The sequence below is a fragment of the Ambystoma mexicanum genome, chromosome 14, assembly GCF_040938575.1.
Source record: "Ambystoma mexicanum isolate Mex_15411 chromosome 14, UKY_AmexF1_1, whole genome shotgun sequence".
Classification (NCBI taxonomy): Eukaryota; Metazoa; Chordata; class Amphibia; order Caudata; family Ambystomatidae; genus Ambystoma; species Ambystoma mexicanum.
The window spans coordinates 582,497,630-582,523,080 of NC_090940.1; positions in this window are offsets into that span (position 1 = coordinate 582,497,630).

Sequence of the window (25,451 nt, forward strand, 5' to 3'; positions counted from 1 at the left end):
CTCTTTTCCTGTTTTACATCTTACACCACACATATTTCTCACCACACACACAGGCTTTGCAGCTGAACACCTATTAAGCCCCTCCCTTGATACACATTAACCACAGGCGTCATCAACAGGAAGCACCTGGGAACTTACCAGCATAAAGCGAATGTGTATTTCCAGACTGCACTTCACAACATTACAGGATTTGCACCCAACTCTTGTGTTATGTTATTTTATGGTATGTTATGTTAAAGAATCTTGTAAAGTGCAACCCTTCACCAATTAAGTGCTGTAAAGAACTGAGAAGAGAAACACTGGAGTAAAAGGAGAAGGAACAAGTTTAAATTAAGGAAGGTGTTGAGATTTCATTGGAAAACGAGATGAGTTTCAGTCACACATAAGGAGCAAGGAGGTTTGTTCCAGAGAACTGCTGCCGCCACTGAGAAGGCTCGCCCTCCCACCCAGGAGCGTTTGTACCCAGGCACCTGGATTAGAAGCGCATGCTGAGATCTCAGAGCTCGGCAGGCAATATATGGGCACAATTTGCCCTGAAGGTACTCTGCACCCACTTATATCCTTTTGCGGCGGGTCTTTTTTAATGCTGAGCCATTCAATGAGAGTCCTCCAAAATGGCACCGGTTTTTAAGCTCGCTGTTTGCATTCCACTCCACCAGCTTTCCTCACCAGAAAACTCTTAGAAACACACCATTGCACAGAAAAAGGGTTCTTAAAAACGGTACTTGTCAACATTTCAGAAGTCATATCTGCCCAACTTTCCACAAATATTCTCTGAACCACAACCTCTTAGTCTTGGAACTGTGCCACCCAATATGACACCGTTTTTGCAAATCGTAGTTTGCTTACCTCTGCACCACTTTCCTGGCCAATATTTTGTAATATAACAACAATGTATACATCAATACAAAACAACACACAGCTGCGTGCTAGCAATCACACAACGGCATGTTCCCTTGTTTAATCCAGGTATTTGCTATTGCAAGCAGTGATCATTTTGTTGGCAAAATAGTGGCAGATGTTACCCAGACTCATGCCCACATTAGCACAGTGTTGCCCAGGAGAGGTTTATGTAGAAATAGGTCCAATCTTTTGGAATGTCCCTGGTGAGTCTTGTTAGCCTTTCGATGAGCGTAGTGTCATCCTTGCATACCTGATGCCAGTGGGGCCCCTGAAATACAGGGGCAACAGCTATTAAAGGGCCGCGCCCCAAGATTTGGTTAAGAGTGACTGGAATCAGTGACAATCAGGCCTGACCAGGCTATTAGTGTCACTTGAGTTTTGAAGGACAAGGAGTGACCCCTTTCATCCCTACATTTTAAGATGCAGTTTGATTTCTAGTAACTTCCAAATCTGTCTTTGGTAGGCTGAGTGGCAAGCATCACCCTAGTCTTGGAAAAACCTCTGCGCTGCCAGGCTTCTGTATTTGGCAGAGGTAAGCCATCTGGAGGTAGTGGTACTGCCACGGTGGCACATTACTTGTCATTTCCGCAGTGAGATCCCATCCTTTTAATAGTACACATCTTTCAAATATCCCTTGCAATCAGTCAGAAAGTATAAATCTACCACAGCGGACGGTAGTGCCTTCTCACGCCTTGTGAGGTTGCTTCCATTACAATTTAAGAGAGACAGGGTATATGATGACGTGTGCATAATGCGAAACCACATCGCTTTAAGTCGGGATGTGTTTGTTGTTTCAGTTTCAGGGGAAACTCTCCTGAACCGTGGATAAATCACGTATATGACTAACACATGCAAATCCTAACTTCTGCTAATTAGTCACCACACGCTTCATTGTCTCAAGGTTGCACAATACTTGTTTTGCTATAACAAGTACTTATGAGAGCTGGTAGCAGGTTGCCATCATAAAACTCACATCCACAGGGACTTTATATGAGGCCAGAAACTGCCATGTTTTCTTTGCATTCATAAATATGTAGGTTTGTTTTGGTTATATAGTGCCACTGGTTGTATCCTAATTGACCTTTTCACAATTGACCTCGGGAGAATTGACCTCGGGAGAATTTACCTAATTTACAAGGTCAATTAGGACATGTATGCGGGGGAAACCGCCCGTAATCCCCAAACCAATCCAAAACACCCTGCAACCCCCCACCCAATCCCCTTATATTATTTGTAATCCAAAACCAACCCAATACATATATAAAATAACTAAAATAATATAAAGGTCAGTTGTGCAGAAAGTCAATTAGGACCACTATAATTAGGTCAGTTTTGCAAAAGGTCAATTGTAAAAGGTCAATTTGGGTAATACAGTGCCACTATCACCGGAAATCCAGTTTCAGAGCGCTTGGTAACTGATGTTATCTATGACCTTCTGACTACTGTACAATAGTATATCGTGGTGCTAGGTTTATCAGACGAGAGTTTGGTGGAGTGAAAGGCTCAGTTGGCCAACTGGGGTATCAAACCCATGATATATGCACAGCATCGTCCGATTCCCAAGGCTAGCATGTTATGCTTGAACTATCCTCCCACCCTTTCACAGTTGACTACTACTGTCTGAGCTTCCATAAGGTAAAACTGATCAAAAGGAAACCCACATATGATTAGGTGTGGCTTAGACTTATGCTGTGAGTTACCGTCATAAGCTTATTTGTGTCCTCTAGAATTTCATTGGGGCAAGAGAACCCTGTGAGCGGAATTGTGAAGGTAGTCCAGCACTTAAATGTTATGGCAAATCTCTTCTGGTCAAGAGTACCAACAGCAAACCCAGACACTTGTTTTGGCCTTTTTGGGCCTCATCAGTGAGGTGGACCTGTGCCTCTGTGAGGTCTCACCCTAAGTTACCAGACATGGACCTTTTGCTCACTGTTCTTAGAAAGGCACAGCTCCACGTCACTGATGACGCCCACCTATGCGAAACACATGTCTGCGGTTGTTGTTGGTACTCTGGTTTAGAGGACAATTGCTTAGCATTTCGGTGCCGGACTGCCCTTGTGCAGGACAAAGACTGAATTGCAGGGACATTTCTCCTCTGTGAAAGGGACAGTGAACTAAAGACTTGGCTGAGACTCTGCTGCGGCCTTCCTCCCATTAACAGGTCAATGAGCTATGTTAGTGCAGGAAGAGAGACTCCCGGAGACCCCCTTGTTTTGCATATTAAGTAACTTTGGATCTCACCCTAAATTACATGGGGAATCCAGACGTGGACCCCTTTCTCACTGTTCTTCGAGAGGCACAGCCCCACTTCACTGATGAGGCTCTAGTAGGCCTAAACACGTGTCTGGGGCTGCTGTTGGTACTCTTGTACAGAGGAGAATTGCCTAACATTTCATTGCTGGACTGCGCCTGGGCAGTACAAAGACTGCTATGCAGGGATATTTCTCCTCTGTGAAAAGGACAGTGAGCTAAAGACTTGGTTGATACTCTCCTGGGGCCATCCACCCAAGAACAAGTCAATGGGCCGTGTTTTGCTGGAGAGACTCCCAGAACCCCCCTTGTTTTGTTTATTAAAATGAAGTCTGAAATCATTGAGCCAGCTACAAGATCCACCAAGGGAGCACAAATAGCTAGATTATACAGGGCAAAGAAATACATTCTGCTGTTTGTACTCTTCGTTTGTGCATTGATAAAGAGGACCATGCAATGGCTGATTTAATCTTTATTTAAAAACGGACAATCAGGGCGGCAAGCAAAATTGCAGAATATTTATTAAGTAGCAACTCTAACACAATATGCAACCATGTGATTATTTTCATCTATTAATTTGAACAGCTAGTAAATTTGAATTTACATGAAGGACTAGAAAAAGAATGCATGATTCCATAAATAAGTTCTAATGGGGATCTTGAGAATTTTAGAAATTGTTATCCTGTGTATATGTTAGTGTATTGATGTTAAATGTTGCAATGGCCAGTTTAGTCAAAACCTTCTATAGTAAAATCATGAATTGAATTGAAAGATATTGTAATGGTGCAGAAAAAGTACTCTGACACAAAGGTGGCATTGTTGTGGCTATAGACTTGTATAAATAAATAAAGCAATATGAAACCTATTTTATCCTAATCCTAAAATGGATTTCCACGCCTCAACTAAAGATCTACAGTGACTGAGAGGATGTCCGTTAAAGTAAACATATGCATCATCCTGTTTCAAGAAAACCCTACTTCTGGCCCTTACACCATAAGCTAAGCAATAAAGCAGTTCTGTTCTGATTCAAGGTCAATGCGCCCTTCTCCTGTGCCAAGGTCAAAGTTACACACAATGGTTCCTTGGTGGGTCACAAAGTTCCAGAGTTCCAAGAAATGTTAACTTTCTCTGGTGGGTAAGGAGAAACCCTCCCTTCTCCTGGCAATTGTTCTCAGTCTCAAAAAGACCCAGGGGAATGACTCCCTTCCCCAGGTCGGTTCGACCTTCCTCCTGGTCCACGTTACCATGAGGATGACTCCCTTAATCTGCACCTCGTTAGGTTTCTCACCAAACTCTCTCTTCTTCTTTGGTTTGACTTATATGGTTCACTTCCCTGCCAAGTGCTGCCACAAGGAATATGACTTGTATCATTCTCTTGGTTTGGGTCCCCGACCCAGGTTTGTCTTCTTCTTTGGTTTGGCCTCCTTGGTTCACTTCCCTGCCAAGTACTGCCACGAGAATAATTATACCCTAGATAGTTGTCCTTCTTTCGAGGGGGGAGTCCCTCCACATGAGATCCTCCTGCAGTATACCACCCGAGGGGGACGATTGGGTAGCAGCCCTACCTCCCTGGCCTCATGGGAAAGGGTTACTCCATGGGGAAAAGTGACGACATCCGGTAATTCGTCACAGTATGCATGTCTATTGTTAGGGAGTAGGGCAGTAGTTGGGACACCATATGGAGTTTGCTGTTATCTCAGTTCATATCAAATGTAATATGAATTCAGAAGGTATGGGTTGCAAGAATTCAGGTAGGTGTGGTAGCGGGCAGAGCCTACAATGATTGCTTATGGGAATTAAAGATGAACCTACTCACCCACGGCCCTTAGGAGGTTAAACAGTGTTGATTGTCTTGTGTCTTGTTTTGCTGTTTGCATTGTTCATTTTCTGTAGCCTTATTTTATTAGAGTTGTCGGAGCGAAACTTCAGATTCCTGCTGCTTGGTATTTCTTTTGCAGGGCCTTTGTATCAGGCTTAGATTCAAGTATATGAACTGTTTCCATGTTATAATACCTCTAGGTACAGGCTGCATGTTTTTGTCCATCTAAATAACACACTCAGAGAATGCCTCTTTGTCATGTTATGCTGCCGTTCTACTTCATGCCGCCAGCTTACATTGTTTTCATTTGTTTTTGAGGGGACCTAATTACTGCACCCACTCCCTACCTCTCATACCACTCCGTCCATGTTACATGACTCCCTTGCTCCCCAATCACCTTGCCCTCCTTCTCCATCTCTGACTTACAGTTGATGCCTTCCCCAACCAGGGGAGGATTGGCAACCTTTAGCCTGGGTAACACGTTTACTTTTTCAGCCTATACTGCAATGGCCAAAGCTCACAGTACAGTGGCCCCCAACTTCCAGAACAAGTAACCTCAATACTAAACTCTCCCCCTGCCAGACATACCAAAGTATATGCAGTAGTACATTTTGTTTATGCAACATATTTTTTCAGTTATGTTTGTGTTTTCTTAGAAGCCCTGGCCCCCAGGAAATTCTCTCACTCACAAACAGTAAAATTATTCTACCAGGATAATATTATTGGTGGAAGGGGAAAGCTGGTATTTGAGCCCGGTTTTCAATGTGCACAAGTTTGTAATTTGACAGCAGTATACATGTTCTCTCATTCCTTCCCATCCTTAATTTTAGAACAATATAAAGAGGTGGCAAAGCAAGATAATTCATTAGTAGAGTAGAGCCATTGCTGGACAGCAGGGCTGGGTTTTCTCTCAAAGCCAAAAACATGAGTTGGCATGGAAAAGGATCCATGCCTGGCTTCCTGCCTCCACATCCCACAATACAAAACCCATATCTGCACTCTTTCTACCCCACCCATAACATAATACCCTCAATGTTCACCCATCCTCCTCACCAGTATGCTTAACAAAATTGGTAAAAGTATAATTATTTATAGAGTAACATTATAGAGTATACACCCATTTGTGTCAGGGTTTCTTCGTCGATAGTTAAGGATAATAAGGCACAGTGATGAAAAGTGATTTGCCCAGGATCACATGTATGGAGTGTGGAAGAGAGGGATTTAAGCCCTATCTTTATGGTTCCACAAAAAGCAAGGGAGACTCCATCTTCTCCTATTCCATCTGCAATAATAGAAACAAAAAAAAGGCGCTCTCTTCAAAGTTGTTATTGAAGCTCTAAACTAATATACTGCTCAATAGATCTGGTTTTCAAAGCATCAACATTTTGTAATGATGTAAAGGGAGGAGCCTGACACAGGGGGCATTGCTGTGGTTATAAACTTTGATTTGGTGGAAATAAAGGAGGAAAACCCCATAAGTATCCCTAACACTAAGAAGGGTTTTCCTGCCTCAACTAAACACTAAGGATTCTGTCAGGAAGTTAGTCAAGATTGTGTAGTCCACATCATGCGTCAAAATCCTATTTCCATCCCTTACACTTTTTACTCAACTAAAAGGGTTGGCAAATGTTCTTAACACAGAAGAATCTTTTTTCTGCAGACTGGACCTTCTTGCCAGTAGTTGAAGGCACTGAGGGAATTACTCCCTTCCCCTAGGTTGCACATCTCCTCAAAGGCACAAACAAAGTTCCAGAGTGTAAAGTCTCAGTACGAAATTAAAGTAAAGTTCCAACTGAAAATTTTGGCACAAATAGAATAACTCCCTTCCCTTGGTCTTTCCCGGCCTTTTCTCAATATGCACAAATACCAGGGGGGCATGACTCCCTTTCCCTGGCCTTTCACAGACTCTTCACAATGTTCACAAACACCAGGGAGGGATATGTTTGTATTCCCTTGGCTTTTCTCAGGTGTGCACAGTTCACAACGCCAGAGCAATGACTCCCTTACCCTTGGCCTTTCATGAGCTTGCACAGTTCACAACGCCAGGGGAATGACTCCCTTACCCTTGGCCTTTCATGAGCTTGCACAGTTCACACACCTGGGGAATGACTCCCTTCCCCCGCCCTTTCATGAGCTTGCACAGTTCACAATGCCTCACAACGCCAAGGGAATCACTCCCTTCCCCTGGCCTTTCATGAGCTTGCTCAGTTCACTATCCCAGGGGAATGACTCCCTTCCCCTGGCCTTTCATGAGCTTGCACAGTTCACAATGCTCTGGAGTATGCTTCTACCCCGGCCCCTTTCAATGTTGCACAATTCACAATCATTATCACAATGTTCCCAAGTACCAGGGGGAGTGACTCTCTTGCACTTGCCTCTCTCAGCGTTCTTCTAATGCCAAGAGAATGACTCCCTTCTCTTGGTATTTGTAAACATATTCACAAACTCTAATACAATGGGCCTCATAACGACCCTGGCGCTAATGGGTTAATGGCGCCGTAAAAGGCTGCGGCGCCTTCCCCATTGAGCCCTATGGGGCAAAAATGGGAATGGGGAAGGGCCATGGAGGAAGGGGGAATTACTGCCCGCCAACCTTGTAATGGGGTGGTAATTCCCCCTTTCTCCATGGCAGAGTTGGTAAGTTACCGGCATGGACCATGGTGCTATTAGCACCATGGTTTTCCGCTTGGGTCGTAATGAGACACAATGCTCCCAAGTACCAGCGGGTATGACTCTCTTCCGCTGGCCTACCTTAGGCTTCTTGTAATATCAAGAGAATGACTCCCTTCTTTTGGCCTTCGCAATCTTCACAGACTTTATCGCAATGTCAGGGGGGTTCATGCATCCTCCCCTGACCTTCCTCAGTTCACAATGCCACAGAGTATGCTCGTCTTTCCCTGGCCTTTCTCTCATAGCCCACCTGATTCAATAGCCTGCCAGGTACTGTGACTGTGAAGATGACTTGGATTACTCTTCACAGAAGGGTGCCGGTTCCATACTCATGAGATTCGCTCTTCTCTTTGTTGCAGACATGGTTTACTATCTGGCAGGCACTGTGACTATGAAGATGGTTTTGGAGGCAGTTTGTTATCTGTTGTGGGTCCCAGACCATGCCTTGTGATCTCTACGCCCCTTGGTTTTTCCACCAACTGTCCTGGCTACCTGGGCCTATCCAGGCTTCTTACCGGTGACCTTGTTGTCTGTGGGCTTCTCTTCCTTACAAGGGCTTCTCGTGGCCTCTCTACGAACCACAGCATCCTTGCCGCATTCCTCTGCTCCTGGACGGTGCTCTTCCAGCTCTCTGTGCTCACAAGCTCTCCTTGTCGGCTGGTTGTTCTTCCCTCTGCCTTCTTCCCTGCTCAGGTCATGGTTTAGTTACCGGGTATGCCTCTGCCAGTGGCCAAGTGTCATACCTCTACACTTCTGGCATCTCCCTTGTTCCGGCTGCATTCAAGATCTTGGCTCCTCCAGGAAGTATCTGCCAGGTCATGAAGTCCTTCTTCCCTTTTTATCCCTGGTGTGTACTAGTTTGTTTCACATTGCCTGGACTACTGATGTTGGTTCCGTGAGGCACTCTGCACTGCTCTGTGCATCCTCCTCATCTCAGTATTGATGTTCTTACTCTCAAGTTGGTTTCTTGCATTCTTCTTCATCCCAGTTTCTGTAGGTGATTCACAGAGGTGATCCCTACTCTTCCTCATCTGAGTATTTTCTAGGGAGATCATGTTATCTACCTGCAAAGATATGTAGAAGTATGTAGAATGATGGGACTCTCTATAGTTTAGGAGGATAAGGGAGGTGGGGATATGTTGTGTGTGTACTGCATTCTTCCCAGACAGTCATTCCTAGTCCCATACGGTGTTTCCCTCCCCATGAGATGCACCCACTGAGTACCACCCACAGGGGGACTATCAGGTAGTGGCCTCACCTCCCTGGACTCATGGAAAGGGGCTCCCCCAAGGAGAGAAGAGACAAGATCCAAGGATTTGCCACAGTATCTACAATTGGGAAGTCTATTAATCATCTGTATCCTGAGGCAAATGCATCTGCAAAACAGACCAAGATTGTAATGATAATGAAAATGTTATACAATTATAATCTTAGTCTGTACAATTGTGCATACATTCAAAGCACAAAATCACATGATAAAGTAACCTGAAAAAATATGAGAAGTAGTAATTGAAACATATGTTTATAAAGCAAGTATGCATCATTTATTCAGAAAACCAAAAGAGGGTCAATCTAATGCCACAATCGGGTGCAGTGGCACAAATGTATGACATACATTTCAACAACATTCAACCTGCTGACCTACAATTCCAAATGCGTAACAATTTCTCATTTACCCTATTTATTTTCTTTGCTCATCATGCTCCGGTCACCTTCCCTTACAGCACATTATCAATGACCCTAGTTTCTTACAATTAACTTCAGATCTCTGTTCCCCTTTTGCTACATCCTTTAATTATTAACTGAATTCCCACCCCTTAACTTGCACATTCACACATTTCCTTCACTTTCCCACATTGCTCAGTCAACAATTACTTGCCACTCATGCCCTTTAATAGCCCATCACACCAAGCCCATCCCTTGCCCCTCACCATCTTCCCTTGAACTTGTTTACAATTAGACAGTAGACCACATTGATTTGCCAGTTAGTCTAGTCCAGACACAACATGAAGCCCTGGTCAGGCTCTTGCTGTTAATTGTGGCTATGATGGTCTGCCTTTGAAAGATGCAGAGCCAAAGACTGTGAGGGAATGTGACATTTTATGTGCTCGCAAGTTGCACTTTCTTGGAAAGTCGGCAGCATATTTCAGCTCATGGAAGCATAGAGAACTGCCAGGCGAATACGCCTTGGATATGGTGAGTGAGAGAGGCCTATTATATTTCTGTGTGTTTTTAAATAAAGTGGATTGTGTGTGTCTGTGTGTGTTTGTGTACGTTTCAGTTTCTGTGACTGGGGTAATGTCTTTGAGTGTATTTGTGAAAGTGTAAAGTATAGGTGTAAGGATGTATTGGTGTTCATGTGACTTTGTATCTACATATCTAAATCTGGTGTTGATTTGATGTCTGTCTTTTTTGGTGACATGAGTGAAGAGTGTACTGGACAAGACAACAAAAAAACAATCACAAACTTAGCGGGTCCTTCAGAGTTGGGTGGTAACAGTAGAATCGTCAGTATTAGGGAAATACTGTTGATTTTATTGTCCACCAATTCAGTATTTGATCAAATACCATCAGTGGTATTCCATGGGTATGTCGGCGGTGGTATTTTAGGCAGACATTTTGCAGAAAATCCACCTATTTTGTCAGTTGGAGGTGAAAAATCTAGACTGGCCCCATATGTTTTAAATCTTTCTGTTTGCTGTTAAGAACTGCAAGCCAGCTTCCCTTCAACAAATGTAAAAAGGGTTTTGTAAAGAGCCACGTTGACGGGGTAAAAAGGTCAGCATATCTGATTGCCTGCTCTGACTGCCTTACCCATCTAATGCATAGAAGGGCCAAAATTCACCTTTGTGTGCTTCCAAAAATCAACGCTATTGATATGAGCAACTACTGTACGTTATCCATTACTCCCTTCACATTGATGCAGCAAATGGCTGAAATAAATGTTAAAAAAACATGTTTATTTTAACACCATCTAAGGTGGCATTTGTGAAATACCACTGTAGGTATTCCAGAAATACCACATCTGCTGATGGTAAACTTTGAGTACGGTGGATCTTCAGAATACCACCGGCAGAGCTGGTAAATTTCTTCAGTTATTAAACATTTCCGCCCAATTTGTTTTGTATATTTTAGATTTATTCTTCAAGAAGTTGGTACATGATTATTGCATAGCCAAATTATTATATTGTATTCTTAGCTTAGTGATTTTTCGCAGGGTGGAGTTAGAACTGAAACAAAAGTATTCATGTTCTATAGATTTAATTGATTTCATAATATCATCAGTTTCTTGTTTAACTTTTTTCCTTTTGTTAGCAGTTGTCACCGGAATCAGTGACCTCTTGGTCAGATGAATCAGACTCTGAAGTTACCCCCTCCCCTAACTCCTCACCTTCTTCTTCTTTCCAGGTACCCTTCTTTTCTCTTCTCCGTGAAGGTTCCTTTTTTTTATGGAGGTAAGGACGACCCCGAAAGGAAGCCACCGTGTCTCCAACAAGGAAGACCAGGGGGCTCCTCTCCGGAATCGCCCAAGAGGGGAAAAAGCCTATGAGGCACAAAAAAACCCTGATGTTACAATGTTTGTGGTTGTGGTACAACTGGGTACAACTGGGAATCTCTGGAAGGGCGTGTAGTACAGGAGATCTGGAGTACTCCGTGGAGAGGTACCCAGGAAGGGCAGTAGTCCAAGGTTTTCCAAACGGTAAGCGAAGGCAGTCCAAAAAGGCAGGCAGGGATCCGGTACACGGTAAGCAAATAGACAGGTATCCAAAACGGCAAGAAGAGGCAGTCCAAAAAGGCAGGCAGGGATCCGGTACATGGTAGTGCAAGGGCAAAGGTACTCAGAAAAAACAGGAAAGTGTAGACCGGAGAAGGGAAGAAGGGAGGTAAGATGCTGGAAGGAGAAGGAGAAGGTGGGTACGAAAAAAGAAACAGGGAAGAAGAAAAAGAATAGACCGGTTCAGCGGGGAACCAGACGGGAGGAGAGGCGCCAGGAAAAGGCGTTAGAAACCTCTCAGAGGAAAGTGCTGGAGGCACGAAAACAATGGAGACGAACGGGAACAGCAAGTTGCAGGACTGAAACCCGGAAGCGTTGCAACGCATCCCCGACCCGGAAGGAGCTGGTAAAGACTCAGAGTCGGGGAGCGTCACAACCAATAGAATTAGGGCAGAAGAGAGAAAACCCAGGAAAAGGGGGTGTGGCTAAGCGAAGGCTGAACGGAACAAAACTAGCGTCCGCGCCGCCATCGGCTCCACAAATGCCAGGTACTACATGGTATGACAGTATGCCCCCTCCGATAGGCCCCACCCCCCGGCTTCCCCGGGTGAAAAAAGTGATACTTGCGAAGCAAGGAAGGTGCATTAATGTGAGTGATGGGTTCCCAGGAATTTTCCGAGGAAGGATAGCCTTTCCACTTGACCAAATACTCTAATCTACCCCTACGATATCTTGAGTCACAGAGTTGGGCAACTTCAAACTCCGTCTGTGAGGAACCCCCAGGGATCGGGTTTTGATTTGCCCGACGTGCCCAGGGGTCAGCGTGGAAAGGTTTGAGTTGGGAGGCATGGAATACAGGGTGGACCCTCTTTAGATTTGTGGGTAATCGCAAACGAAAGGCCACTGGGTTGATTTTTTGTATTATCTCATATGGCCCTAAGAACTTGGGAGATAGATTGGAGGGATGGACCCAACGTGGGAGGTATCTAGTGGAAAGCATGACTCTGGTTCCTACCTCCCACCCCGGAACTGATCGACGAGCTTTATTGGCTTGAATGCAATGGCGCGATTGAGCCGATCGAAGGCCCTCCTGTGCCTTCTTGTGGGTTTCCTTAAGGAGAGAGAGGGATGAATCGACTGCTGGCAAATCAGAAGAAAGACCAGAGACAGGAAGAATAGAACGAGGATAGTATCCATAGGTGCAAAAAAAAGGACTACACTTAATAGCAGAATGTACAGAATTATTATAGGAGAATTCTGCGAGTGGGAGTAATGTATACCAGTTATCTTGTTGAGAATTGATAAAGCATCTTAGATACTGCTCTAGAGTCCCATTCAAACGTTCAGTTTGTCCGTTGGATTGCGGGTGAAATCCAGAAGTGAGAGCTCTTTCAATTCCCAATCTGACACATAACGCCTTCCAGAACCGGGAGGTGTACTGGCTACCGCGGTCTGATATTATCTTGTTTGGCATGCCATGCAACCGAAAGATGTCCTGGAGAAATACGCCTGCCATGTTGTCTGCTGTGGGAACCCCTGGTAATGGGGAAAAGTGAGCCAGTTTGGTGAACGAGTCCACCACTACCATGATACATGTGCAACCTTGAGATGGGGGTAAGTCCACAATAAAGTCAGTAGAGATGGTACTCCAAGGACTCTTAGGTACTTCACATGGTTCGAGGAGACCGATTGGTCGTTGGCGTGAAGACTTGCTCCTTAGACAAACGATGCAGGACTGAACATAACGATCCGCATCCTCTCTCATCTTTGGCCAGTAAAAGTGTCGTTGAAGATACTCGAGAGTGTTGGTTCCGCCTCGATGTCCCGCTAGTTTGGAGTCATGGCACCAGTTCAGTGCCATTTTGCGGAAAGATTGTGTGGGTAGGTACAGTCTTCCCTTGACTATATAAAGACCATCTCTGACTTCATAAGACAAGCCTTTGGGGTGTTTTTCCAACTCGAAGCAACCTCCAGAGTCCTCCTGTACTTGTCTGAAGAATGTTGAAACCACTCCGATGGTTCTTGTCTTGGGGAACATGAATTCTGAAGATGTCTCTGTCTCTGGCAGATAGTCGCTTCGGCGGGAAAGTGAGTCTGCTACTAGGTTTAGTTTGCCTGGGATGTATGTGATATGAAAATCAAATTGTGCGAAAAAGTGGGCCCATCGTGCCTGTCGGGTGTTGTAGCACTCGAATTGTCTTAAGACTTGTACGTTTTTATGGTCCGTCCGAATGGTGAATGGAAACTCGCCTCCCTGGAGGAGGTGACGCCATTCCAAACAAGCCGCTTTCATAGCTAACAACTCCCTTTCAATGACTGAGTAATTCCTTTGACTGGGGGTTAAGGTCTTGGAGAAGTAGGCCACCGGATGTTCAACATTCCGTATTTCTTGAAGCAGAACAGCTCCTATAGCTGCTGAGGAAGCATCTGTCTCCAGAATGAAGGGCCGGTGTTGGTTAGGTTGTTGTAGGATGGGGGCTGAACAGAAAGCTTTCTTGAGGAACTTGAAACTATCTTCGGCCTCAATTGACCATTTGAATGATGTTGTCGTCTTCTTTAGGAGAGAAGTGATAGGCAGAATTTTTTGAGAAAAATTAGGGATAAACCTCCTATAGAAGTTTACCAGACCCAAAAACCGTTGAACCTCTTTGACTGAAGTAGGAGAAGGCCAGTCCAGGATGGAAGACACCTTGTGTGGATCCATGGCGATTCCGTGGTCCGAGAGTATGAACCCGAGATAAGGGATAGAGGAGGCTGCGAACACGCACTTGGCAAGTTTTACTGACAAATGGTTAGTTTGAAGCCTGCGAAAAACTTCCTTGACATGTTTTTTATGGTCTTCAGGAGTTTTGGAGAAGATAAGAATGTCGTCTAGGTACACCAGCGTGGTTTGGCACAGTAGATCAGAAAATAGCCGGTCCATGAATCGTTGAAATATCGATGGAGCGTTAACTAACCCAAAAGGCATTACTCTATACTCAAAAAGACCAAATGGAGTCCGGAATGCTGTTTTCCATTCGTCCCCGTCTTGAACCCGAAGGAGGTGGTAAGCGTTTCTTAGATCAAGTTTAGTGAAGATCTTGGCTCCGTGAACTGCTTGTAAGATTTCGGTGATCAAAGGCATGGGGTACCTATCCTTTATGGTGACTTTGTTGAGACCGCGATAATCAATACACGGCCTTAGTTCCTTAGATCCCTTCTTGGAGATGAAGAACAGGGAAGCTCCAGCGGGTGATTTCGACGGTCTTATGAGCCCGTTTTCCATATTGCGGTCTAGATATTCGCGGAGGTATTGTTTCTCTTCCAATGTAAGGGAAAACATCCTTCCAAAAGGCACCAAGGCTCCTGGGGTTATATCTATGCAGCAATCTTCAGGCCGATGTGGTGGGAGTTCCATAGGTGTCTTTTCTGTAACTACCTCGTTGAATTCCTCAAGGTAATGTGGTAGACAGTGTACTGTTCGGATTTCACAGCTGTTGGAGGTCTTTACCATCTCGAACTTGGGTTCGGGTAAGCATTCTGTCTTGCAATACGATGATTGAAAATCCAACATATTACTAGACCAGTCGATTCTGGGATTGTGTCTGCGTAACCAGCAGATACCCAAAATAATGGGGAAGTGAGCCGCTCTGATGATATCAAACGCTATATTTTCCACGTGTTGTTGGATAGACAAAGTGAGGGCTATGGTGGTGTGAGTAATCATGCCCGAACTCAGGGGCTTGCCATCCACCCCTTCGACTTTCTGGTTTTCGTGTTTAGCGATTCTTTTAATTCCTTGTCGGTCTGCCCAGTGGATGTCCATGAAATTTCCTGCAGCCCCACAATCAAGTAGGGCTAAAGTAGTGACTTCCTTAGAGTCGATTCTGAGTGTGACGGTGAGCACCATCAACCGAGAATCCTCAGAGACCTCTGTAGAGGATACCGAGAGAGGAGCATAGGGACTGTGAACGGCCCCTCGGTTATGTGTCCCAACATTTACAGAGGGCGCACGTTTCCCGACTTTCTGAATGGTACATCTGGACAATCTCTGAGTAAGTGGGAAGCAGACCCACAATACATACACAGAGAGTTCTCCCTTCGCCTTTTCCGCTCCTCTGGGGTAAGTGGTGCTCGAGCCGTTCCGATCTGCATGGGTTCTTCTTTGGCGGACCGTTGGAAGGGTACCGATGAGGATGAGGGATCCCAAAGGGGGGGTGCGCTTGACTTAATTCTTTTCTTCTCTTGACGTCTTTCCGACATTCTGAAATCGATACGCAGGGTAGCGGTTAAGAGATCCGAAAAAGACCCAGGCCTTTCTATCCGTGCTAGTTCGTCCTTGAGGTCTTCCCTTAAACCCCGCCGGAATATGGCATACTGGGCCTGTTCCTGCCAACCTGCTTCCGCGGCCACTTGTTTAAAGGTGGTGATGTAGGTTAGGAGGTCTGAGCTACCCTGTCTAATATCAAGCAGATCTTCTGAGGCTAGAAAGGTGCTTTCAGGTCGTAGAAAGGTTTGCTGTAGCAGATTTTTAAAGGCATTGAAATCTTGCAGTACAGGGTCCGGTAGGTTAACAAGTGGGGTAGCCCAGGCTAGGGCGTTTCCGGTCATATGCGTAATCATAAATCCTACCTTTGCGTGGTCAGAGGCAAAGGTCTGTGTGCGAAAAGAGAAATGTAAATTGCATGCATCCAGAAACTCCTTGACCTTCTTTGGGGAGCCGTCAAACTTTCCTGACACAAGGGGAAGCGGAGGTAAGTCAGGTGAGAGTCTTTCTCGGTCCGTCAGCCGCTGTTGCAGGGTGGCATTAGCGGCCTTTAGGTTCTGCATTTCCAGATTTAAGCTTTGTACAGCAGCTACTAGCTCTTGTACCTGCTGCGGGGTGGCCATCACTTTCTGTTGGCGTTGCAATCTGTCACCGGAATCAGTGACCTCTTGGTCAGATTAATCAGACTCTGAAGTTACCCCCTCCCCTAACTCCTCACCTTCTTCTTCTTTCCAGGTACCCTTCTTTTCTCTTCTCCGTGAAGGTTCCTTTTTTTTATGGAGGTAAGGACGACCCCGAAAGGAAGCCACCGTGTCTCCAATAAGGAAGACCAGGGGGCTCCTCTCCGGAATCGCCCAAGAGGGGAAAAAGCCTATGAGGCACAAAAAACCCCTGATGTTACAATGTTTGTGGTTGTGGTACAACTGGGTACAACTGGGAATCTCTGGAAGGGCGTGTAGTACAGGAGATCTGGAGTACTCCGTGGAGAGGTACCCAGGAAGAGCCACCGTGTCTCCAATAAGGAAGACCAGGGGGCTCCTCTCCGGAATCGCCCAAGAGGGGAAAAAGCCTATGAGGCACAAAAAACCCCTGATGTTACAATGTTTGTGGTTGTGGTACAACTGGGTACAACTGGGAATCTCTGGAAGGGCGTGTAGTACAGGAGATCTGGAGTACTCCGTGGAGAGGTACCCAGGAAGGGCAGTAGTCCAAGGTTTTCCAAACGGTAAGCGAAGGCAGTCCAAAAAGGCAGGCAGGGATCCGGTACATGGTAAGCAAATAGACAGGTATCCAAAACGGCAAGAAGAGGCAGTCCAAAAAGGCAGGCAGGGATCCGGTACACGGTAGTGCAAGGGCAAAGGTACTCAGAAAAAACAGGAAAGTGTAGACCGGAGAAGGGAAGAAGGGAGGTAAGATGCTGGAAGGAGAAGGAGAAGGTGGGTACGAAAAAAGAAACAGGGAAGAAGAAAAAGAATAGACCGGTTCAGCGGGGAATCAGACGGGAGGAGAGGCGCCAGGAAAAGGCGTTAGAAACCTCTCAGAGGAAAGTGCTGGAGGCACGAAAACAATGGAGACGAACGGGAACAGCAAGTTGCAGGACTGAAACCCGGAAGCGTTGCAACGCATCCCCGACCCGGAAGGAGCTGGTAAAGACTCAGAGTCGGGGAGCGTCACAACCAATAGAATTAGGGCAGAAGAGAGAAAACCCAGGAAAAGGGGGCGTGGCTAAGCGAAGGCTGAACGGAACGAAACTAGCGTCCGCGCCGCCATCGGCTCCACAAACGCCAGGTACTACATGGTATGACAGCAGTATATGACATAATATGTCCCTTTAGTACAGCTTTATAACAATCCCACTTGTTATCTACGGATGTATTTATATTGAGATGTTCAGAGAAGAAAAGAGAATGCTGCAGCTGAATGAATCTGGTGAAACTTTGGGTTGAATATCCATCTATTACCGTTGGTTGTTCTTGTGTGTATTAGTATACGTTTAATATAGATTATTCAATAGAATCAATGAGAAGTTTAAACAACACCCATCTTTCCACATCATCGGAATCTGTGGAGATGACCTTACATTTAAGATGTTTGTTAATAAGAGTGATAACTCAATTTTTCCTTCTGTTAGCCACCCTCGAGAAGACCTGACCAACCCATAAGCGTTTCAGTTTACCGCTTCTTCTTGTTAGAGGTGGGAGTCACAAGCATGCGATTGCAGGTTTAGCCCTATTACTTTGAGAAAGTATTTTCTGTCATTTGATAGGATTATGTAATCCCTTGACGTTCCATGATGATATATTAATAGACATTGATAGCCATTAGGATAAAATATGAGTACGTATGGTCAATGCTGACAAGTGTTATAATGATGAACATATAAGGAGGACACATAAGGGGAAGGGGGAGACTAACAGGTACAACATGGAATTGTATGACTTCTAGAAAAAGCATTAGATGATATGAAACATAGTGGCTAGCAGGAAACAGCCACTCCAAACCATGATGGAGCTGTGATGAAGAAAAGAAGGGGTGGAGAGCCAAATCCAGAGGTGCTCATCCCGTGCCACACTCCGGACAAGACATCATATCGTAACAGAGGGCTGATAATAGATTCCTAATTGGACCTGTCCATTTCCTCTCTTCTGTGGCTGTGGATGAAATTACGTTTGTCCATTGGATTTTGAAAGGTGCACAAATTACCATTAAGGGTCACCTTCAATGAGGCAGGATGGATGATTCCATGTCTGGCATTTAATTGCCTTAAGGATGGTCTAAACATCAATAATTATTTACTTCTTGCTGTGGTGGCATTAGAGACATCTTATGAAATAAGGATCTTGTTGTCTTCCCATATGAGCTGCTTTGTTTTCTCAGCTTTCTCCAAGATTAGAACCACGTGGGTATAATCCAGTAATGCAAAGGTCAAGGTTATTGTGGCATTCTGAGATGAACTATTTGGTCCAATACGATGGCCCTCTGGATATTGAGTAGTGGGGGCACCTGGAAGTGCAGAAGTGTGGGAAGCTTGTCATATGGAAACTGAATAGGATCTTCATTCTCTATTTTCTCTGGAAGGCCTACAATACGTAAGTTATTTCTCCTATTTCTGTTTTCTAAATGTTCTGCTTGTTCCTAGAGAGATATAACTGAATTGTCCACTGACAGTACTCTTTCTATAATATCCTCTGCAATGCTAATCCTTCTTTCAACTTCATAGACTCTAGTTTCGAAGGTGGACCATTTATCATCAAGTAACTGTAGTTTCGCAGTTGTAGCTGCCATGAAGGCTTTAAGGCTAGCACCATTGGCTCTGTGTATCTTCCTTTGGTGTGGGAGAGTTACTTTATTGTCTCTTAGGAGCACTATTCATTGATGTAGAAGGTATTCCCGTAGTTTTCCCTTTTTTTGAAGTCATGTTTGCATTACAAATACAGGCTTAATCAAGGGTGACACACTGCTAGTATCTTCTGATATTAAATACTGTTACATTGAGGTGCTACACTTGATATAGCCTTGGTAAATGTGTACCAATAAATTGTACCAGCAACTCAGCAACTTGTTCAATCATCTATTCTGAACAACAGCCCAATACGACTATGATGTATTTCAAACATCCATGTGCCCAAAGCAATATTTCATTTTAAACTCACATATAATATGTGCATGGCACAAATAAGTCTCTAATACACTTTATATTGTGGAGAATGATATGCATAATGGCAATCTAACCTTTAATGATAAAGACATTTTAAATGTCTTCTCTAATTTCCATAACAAATTATACTCCTCAGATACTACACCCAATAATACTTATACATCTTATTTCTCAAACCAAATATATCATAGCGCATATGATAGTACTTATCTGCAGTCACTGAATGCCCCCCTGTCGTTAGCTGAAATATATAAAGCCATTAAACATCTTTATAAAGGAAAAGCTACCAGTCCGGATGTTTTTTCAATTGATTGTTTTGCCCACTTTAAAAATCTACTAGTACTTAAGCTTAATGATCTATAGTTTTCCTTTATGTCTAATGGGAAAGACGAAGGTTCCTTAAATAAGCTATGCTTATTGTTTTTCCTAAACCCAACAAAGATGCTGAATTAGTAAAAATGATAGACCAATATCATTGACTAATACTGATAGCAACATTTTTGCCAAAATGGTTGCTAATAGATTAATTCCCTTTCTTCCTAATCTCGTTAAGAATGATCCGGGAGAATATGTCAAGGGACGACTATCATCAGCTAATACAATACTTTATATATATTTTTAATATTATTCCGAAATCTGTTCCGCCGACATTAAAAGATACGTCCAAGCATGTGCCCAATGTTCACGAAGTAAAGTCTGTTTTAAAAAACCCATTGGATTACTGGAACAAATTCCCTTGCCCGCAGTCCCGTGGGAACTGATTTCCACTGATTTTGTGGTGGATCTCCCGATTTCTCGGGGCCACACATGCATTATGGTTACCGTAGATTCACTCACTAAGTTGGCCCATTTTTCCCCTTTCCCGAGCTTGCCATCAGCCTCACAGATGGCGTAGGTATTCGTACGAGATATTTGTGTCTTCAGAGTTACTATTTGTTTTGGGATTTAGTAGACTTTGTGTGTGTTTTCGACAAGTGGTTACTGTGTAAATACGAACTACTGTAATATTTAAAATGTGAGTCTTGAGATATCTTTTTCATTGCTGACACTTTAATCCAATATTAAATAAAACATAAATTGATAAATTGTGTTGTTAGCAAAACAAAATGGTTCATTCTGGGTATACAGAAGTACAATGTGTAGGTGGGCACCACGGTAATAAGATACTTTAATATAGGTAATGTTTGTTTGGATAAATTGGTTGAATCAAAGTTTTGACCTGGAGCTACCAGTCTGTAAGAGATCCTATGGCATCCGGATCGCACTAAACAGAATAATGTAATTTGCCGACATTGAAGGCTTAACGACGAATAGAAGCCATACTAAACAAATGTTCCCTAGACCTGATTTTATTAACCATACAAGAATTGGCCAAAGACATTGAAGGCTTAACGACGAATAGAGCAGACACGTTAGGCTTCACAGCCGAAGAGGCGAACAAAATCCTTGGTCTCATCACTGACAGTGGATTCAGCGCAACAAGCAACAAAAAACAAGATCCAACCAGCCAAATAAAACAGTTGGAATATCTGATAAGAAAGGAGATCAATCGTAAACTTCATGCGATAACTCTGGGGAGATACTACAAAAGCCACAGAATACCAAGAGGCCTACGCCTACAGCTGAGACCTACCTTATGCAAGGAGAGTAAAGCTTTCGTAAAGAAATGGGAAGCCATACTAAACAAATGTTCCCTAGACCTGATTTTATTAACCATACAAGAATTGGCCAAAGATCTTAAAGATTTGGGAGAGGAGATCCAAGAAATCGAGAAGGCTTTAGTTGCAACATTAAACAGAGAAGAAGTAGACTCTATTCTGGAGGATATCAATAATAAATTATCTGGATATAAAGCAGAACTGGAAGCTAAAAAAATCCAAAAATTTAAACGCGATACGTATGATTATCTGAAGGACAAAGTTTATACATGGATGGAGAAATATGGCCCTCCACTAAGGAAACCTAAACAAAACTTCACAAGTGAGACATCCAGCTCCGGAACCGATACCGAGAGAGAAACACCAAAACAAGAGTAAGAAGCTACACCAGGAGCATCGAGTACAGCAGACACAACTGAAACACCCAACAGATGAAAAGAGCCTTTTTAGGAATAGGAAGAAGAGAACACGAAGGGGGAAAAGAAACGCAAAAGGGAAAACCAAATACGAGACAGCAACAGAAGAAAACATAGTGATCAATTTGTCCTCTAGAAATCTAACCTTAAGTGAAATCAAAACATTACAAAAAGGACTCAGCTTTGTTCCCACGTACGATAGCACCTTATTTGATTCCAAAATTGAACTATACAAACTGGTTCGCAAAATGAAATTGAAGGTTTTCTTCAGCGAGCTAGAAGAAGAAAATCTAAGAAATATAGAGGACTCGGATTTCAAAGAATTCAGAGGCAAGAGCAACTTCATCCCTCCGATCTCAGTCCCTTCGGTGGATATCTTCCAGAAACAGGTCACAAGAGACCTCGAGAAGGTCAAATTCAGACATCCAAGGAATCAGAACATGAAACCCCATGAGCTTAAACTCATAAAAAACCTTTATGGAGATGACACGATAACAATACGGTCTGCTGATAAAGGAGGAGGCCTAGTTCTACTCAACACAAGTGATTATGAAGAAGAATGTCAGAGACAGCTCAGTGACATCAACACTTATGCGACACTTGATTCAGATCCTACAGAAGAGATCCGGTGCAATCTAGATAAACTTCTAGAAAGAGCAGAGGAACTGAAATGGATTAATCATAACACAAAGAAATTTCTGACTAATACACATCCGAAAATACCACATTTCTATACTCTCCCAAAGATACATAAGGACATACAGAAACCTCCGGGAAGACCTATAGTAGCAGGAATCAACAGTATCCTTGAACCACTCGGTAAATACATTGATTATTTTTTACAGCCATTGATTCAAAAAACAAGTACTTACATTAAAGATTCTACACATTTTTTGCAACATCTCAGAACCATCCCATTCAGCAACAACAACATCTGCTTCACGGTAGATGTTAAAAGCCTATATACATCGATTCCTCATGACCTGGGCAGAGAAGCAGTGGAGTGGATGCTCCTGAGAGAAGGAGAAATAGCTGCACAAAAATAATTTATCATGGGACTTTTGGAATTTATCAGTAACAACTCATACATCCAGTTCAAAGACTCATATTATTTACAAGTTGCAGTCACTGCCATGGGGGCAACCATGGCCCCTCATATGCAAACTCATTCATGCATAGATTTGAAACAGAACATGTCCTGACAAATAATCTGTGGAATTTAGACCTCATTATTTGGATCCGGTATATAGATGACATTTTTGGCATTTGGAAGAGCACAGAATCACACCTGCTAGAATTCTTTGGCTACATTAACAACATAGACCCACGGATACAGTTCACATATGAATATTCACGCAAATCCATCCATTTTCTAGATGTTGAGATCATTGTTACAGAAACAGAATACCAAACAACAATCTATCGGAAAAGCACAGATAGAAATAGTTTGTTACAGAGACTGAGTTTCCATCAACCCAGTCTCATCAAGAATCTACCCTACAGTCAATTGCTCAGAGTAAAAAGGATCAGAAACCAGAGTGAATACGAAATAGCTGTCAGAGAAATGGGTAAAAAATTTCTTGCACGAGGTTATTCAGAAGAGGAAATTACATCGGCAGAAATACGCACTGTTGCACAGGATAGAGAAGAACTACTCAAACCAAGAATAAGCAAACAAGATACCTCACCCCCACTAGTTTTCGTATCCAAGTATTCACGTCAAAGCAATCCGATCAAGTCAATCATAAAAAAGAATTGGAACACTGTGACATGTGATAAAAGGGTAGAACACCTATTTAAAGAAACTCTCACATTTGCTTACCAGAGAAGTTCCAACTTGAAAGACAGATTAGTCCATACCAGACCCCCACAGAAGAAGAAAAGTACAGACCGCATAGGCACATTCCCATGCCTGAACTGCAGCAACTGTGGGTACATCATGAAAGGACAAACTATAAACCATCCCTACACTGGAGAAAAAATAAAGCTTAAATGCTATGCCACATGCGATACAGCAGGAATTATATATGGAATCAAATGTACTTGTGGTTTGTACTACGTCGGACAAACACAACGGACAGCAAAGATCAGGTGGAATAAACATAGATCCTGCATCAGGAACAAGACTGCAAGTTCCGCAGTAGCGAGACACTGGCAGAGCAAACAACATAATTTGGCACAGATCAAATTTGTAGTCCTGGAAAGAGTCCAAAGAAGAGAGAAACATGAGGATCTACAAAAAAGAATTGATCAACGGGAAACATTTTGGATAGACAGACTGAGTTCCCTTACACCTAAGGGAATCAACGAAGAGATCAACTATATGTGTTTACTCTAATAGGGCCAAGTTCACAGATTGTTCAGGAATATGGCTTTTCTCCAATGTGTTGGCTTCGGTGGTGAGGCGTTTTGGACTAAATTCCAATATTATTGAGGACACATTGAAAACATGTGATTGAACTTGATTTTGTATTTTTGTATTCTTGTACTTTTATGGACATGCATTGATTGTACATTATGATATATTTTGAAGTTTTTGTTTGTTACGCGATTTACTCCTCATAGTCAGATTTTCGACCATGGCTAGCACTAATATAATATATGTTGACTTTATAGAACACGTATGTGTTAATTGCACTTGGAAACCTTACTAACCACAATTAATTACCGAGGACATGTCCACACCCATGCATACCAGTTAGAGCCTCCAATAGCAACGTCAACACGCATCCACCTGAGGGCCATGGCAACAGTCCCGCCCCCCTGCGCTCCCGCAGGGCGGTGGGTCCCGAGGCATACGTGAAGCGGCAAACGCGCTGCTGCTCGACGCCCCGCCCACGTTCCCATGACAACCCTTAAAAGCATCATTGCGCGCGCGCGGTTTACTTTCGCTTCCACAGCGAGCGCGATCGGTTCTGCGCACGAGTCATACTTGTGCAGGTAAGAGCTCACTGATCTAATCCGCTTAGTTATGCATCTGGATATAGCGATAAAAATAGAAATACATACTTCCCCTCTGGTAATCAACAGGAACTTTGGAGACATTCTTCAAGAGCATTCACAGGAGAGGACAACTTGCATTTAGCAGGTACAGGGTGCTGTATGCAAGGGTGGTATACAATTGTACATACCTAGTAATATGGCGATTCTGACACACTTTCCTTTACCTTCCTCCCGCATTTTCAACATTGATTTGGATCTACCTGGGGTATGTGCTCTACTTTTTTTCGAACCATGAATTGCATTTATGTGTCTTTCGATAAATGAATTATGATAACACTGTTTAGATTCTATATTCACTTCAGTACAGCCCTGAAGATGGTCATAGACCGAAATGCATTGGCATATGTGCTTTTTTGAATAATTGACCTATCTATTTCGAGTTGCCTCGCAATACTTGAACTAACTAAGAAATAGAAAACCATGAAATCTGAATTAAACATTTCTTTTGGAAAACCATGTACCGTCTGGTGATACATTTGTTTAACATTATAAGTACTTCACGCAAGAGTTATATACAACTGTGCAACCTTATTTAAGGTCAACTGAGAGCACCAGTCTTAAGTACGGTATTATTACCTTACTTTTTTTCCACACCAACTTGCCTAGACCAATTCCTGTTTCATCAAGGTTTAGCGTCTAAAAGCGACAGTTTGTATGTGATGTAATATTGATGATGAAATCTAGATAATTAAACATTGTCACAATTATTGAAAGAAAATGATTCATTCATGTTGTAAACAATATTAGCAAGATTCTCGTCATCTTAATTTATTTCTGCAGCTTAACTCCACATAAGTGGTTGTAGTTTCAAAATACACTGCTTATAATAGTCTGTTGTATGACAATTGTGCTTTGGGAAGTTGGATGAAGTACTACAGACGTGGTATTTTAAAGATTGCATGGACATAGAAGTGTTATTTTGTACTGATGACAATATTGCTACAGTATATGCTTGAACTGGTTCCAGTTTTGATTTTGTTTTCAATACTGAAAACACCTGAAAGGGTTTGCCTTGTGTGGGGTGTGATGAAAGGCCCCAAACAATCTGAACTGAAGGGCCCAATCAAAATGTGCCTATTTAGGCAATGTGGCTCTCTTTCTGCAGTTGAACTC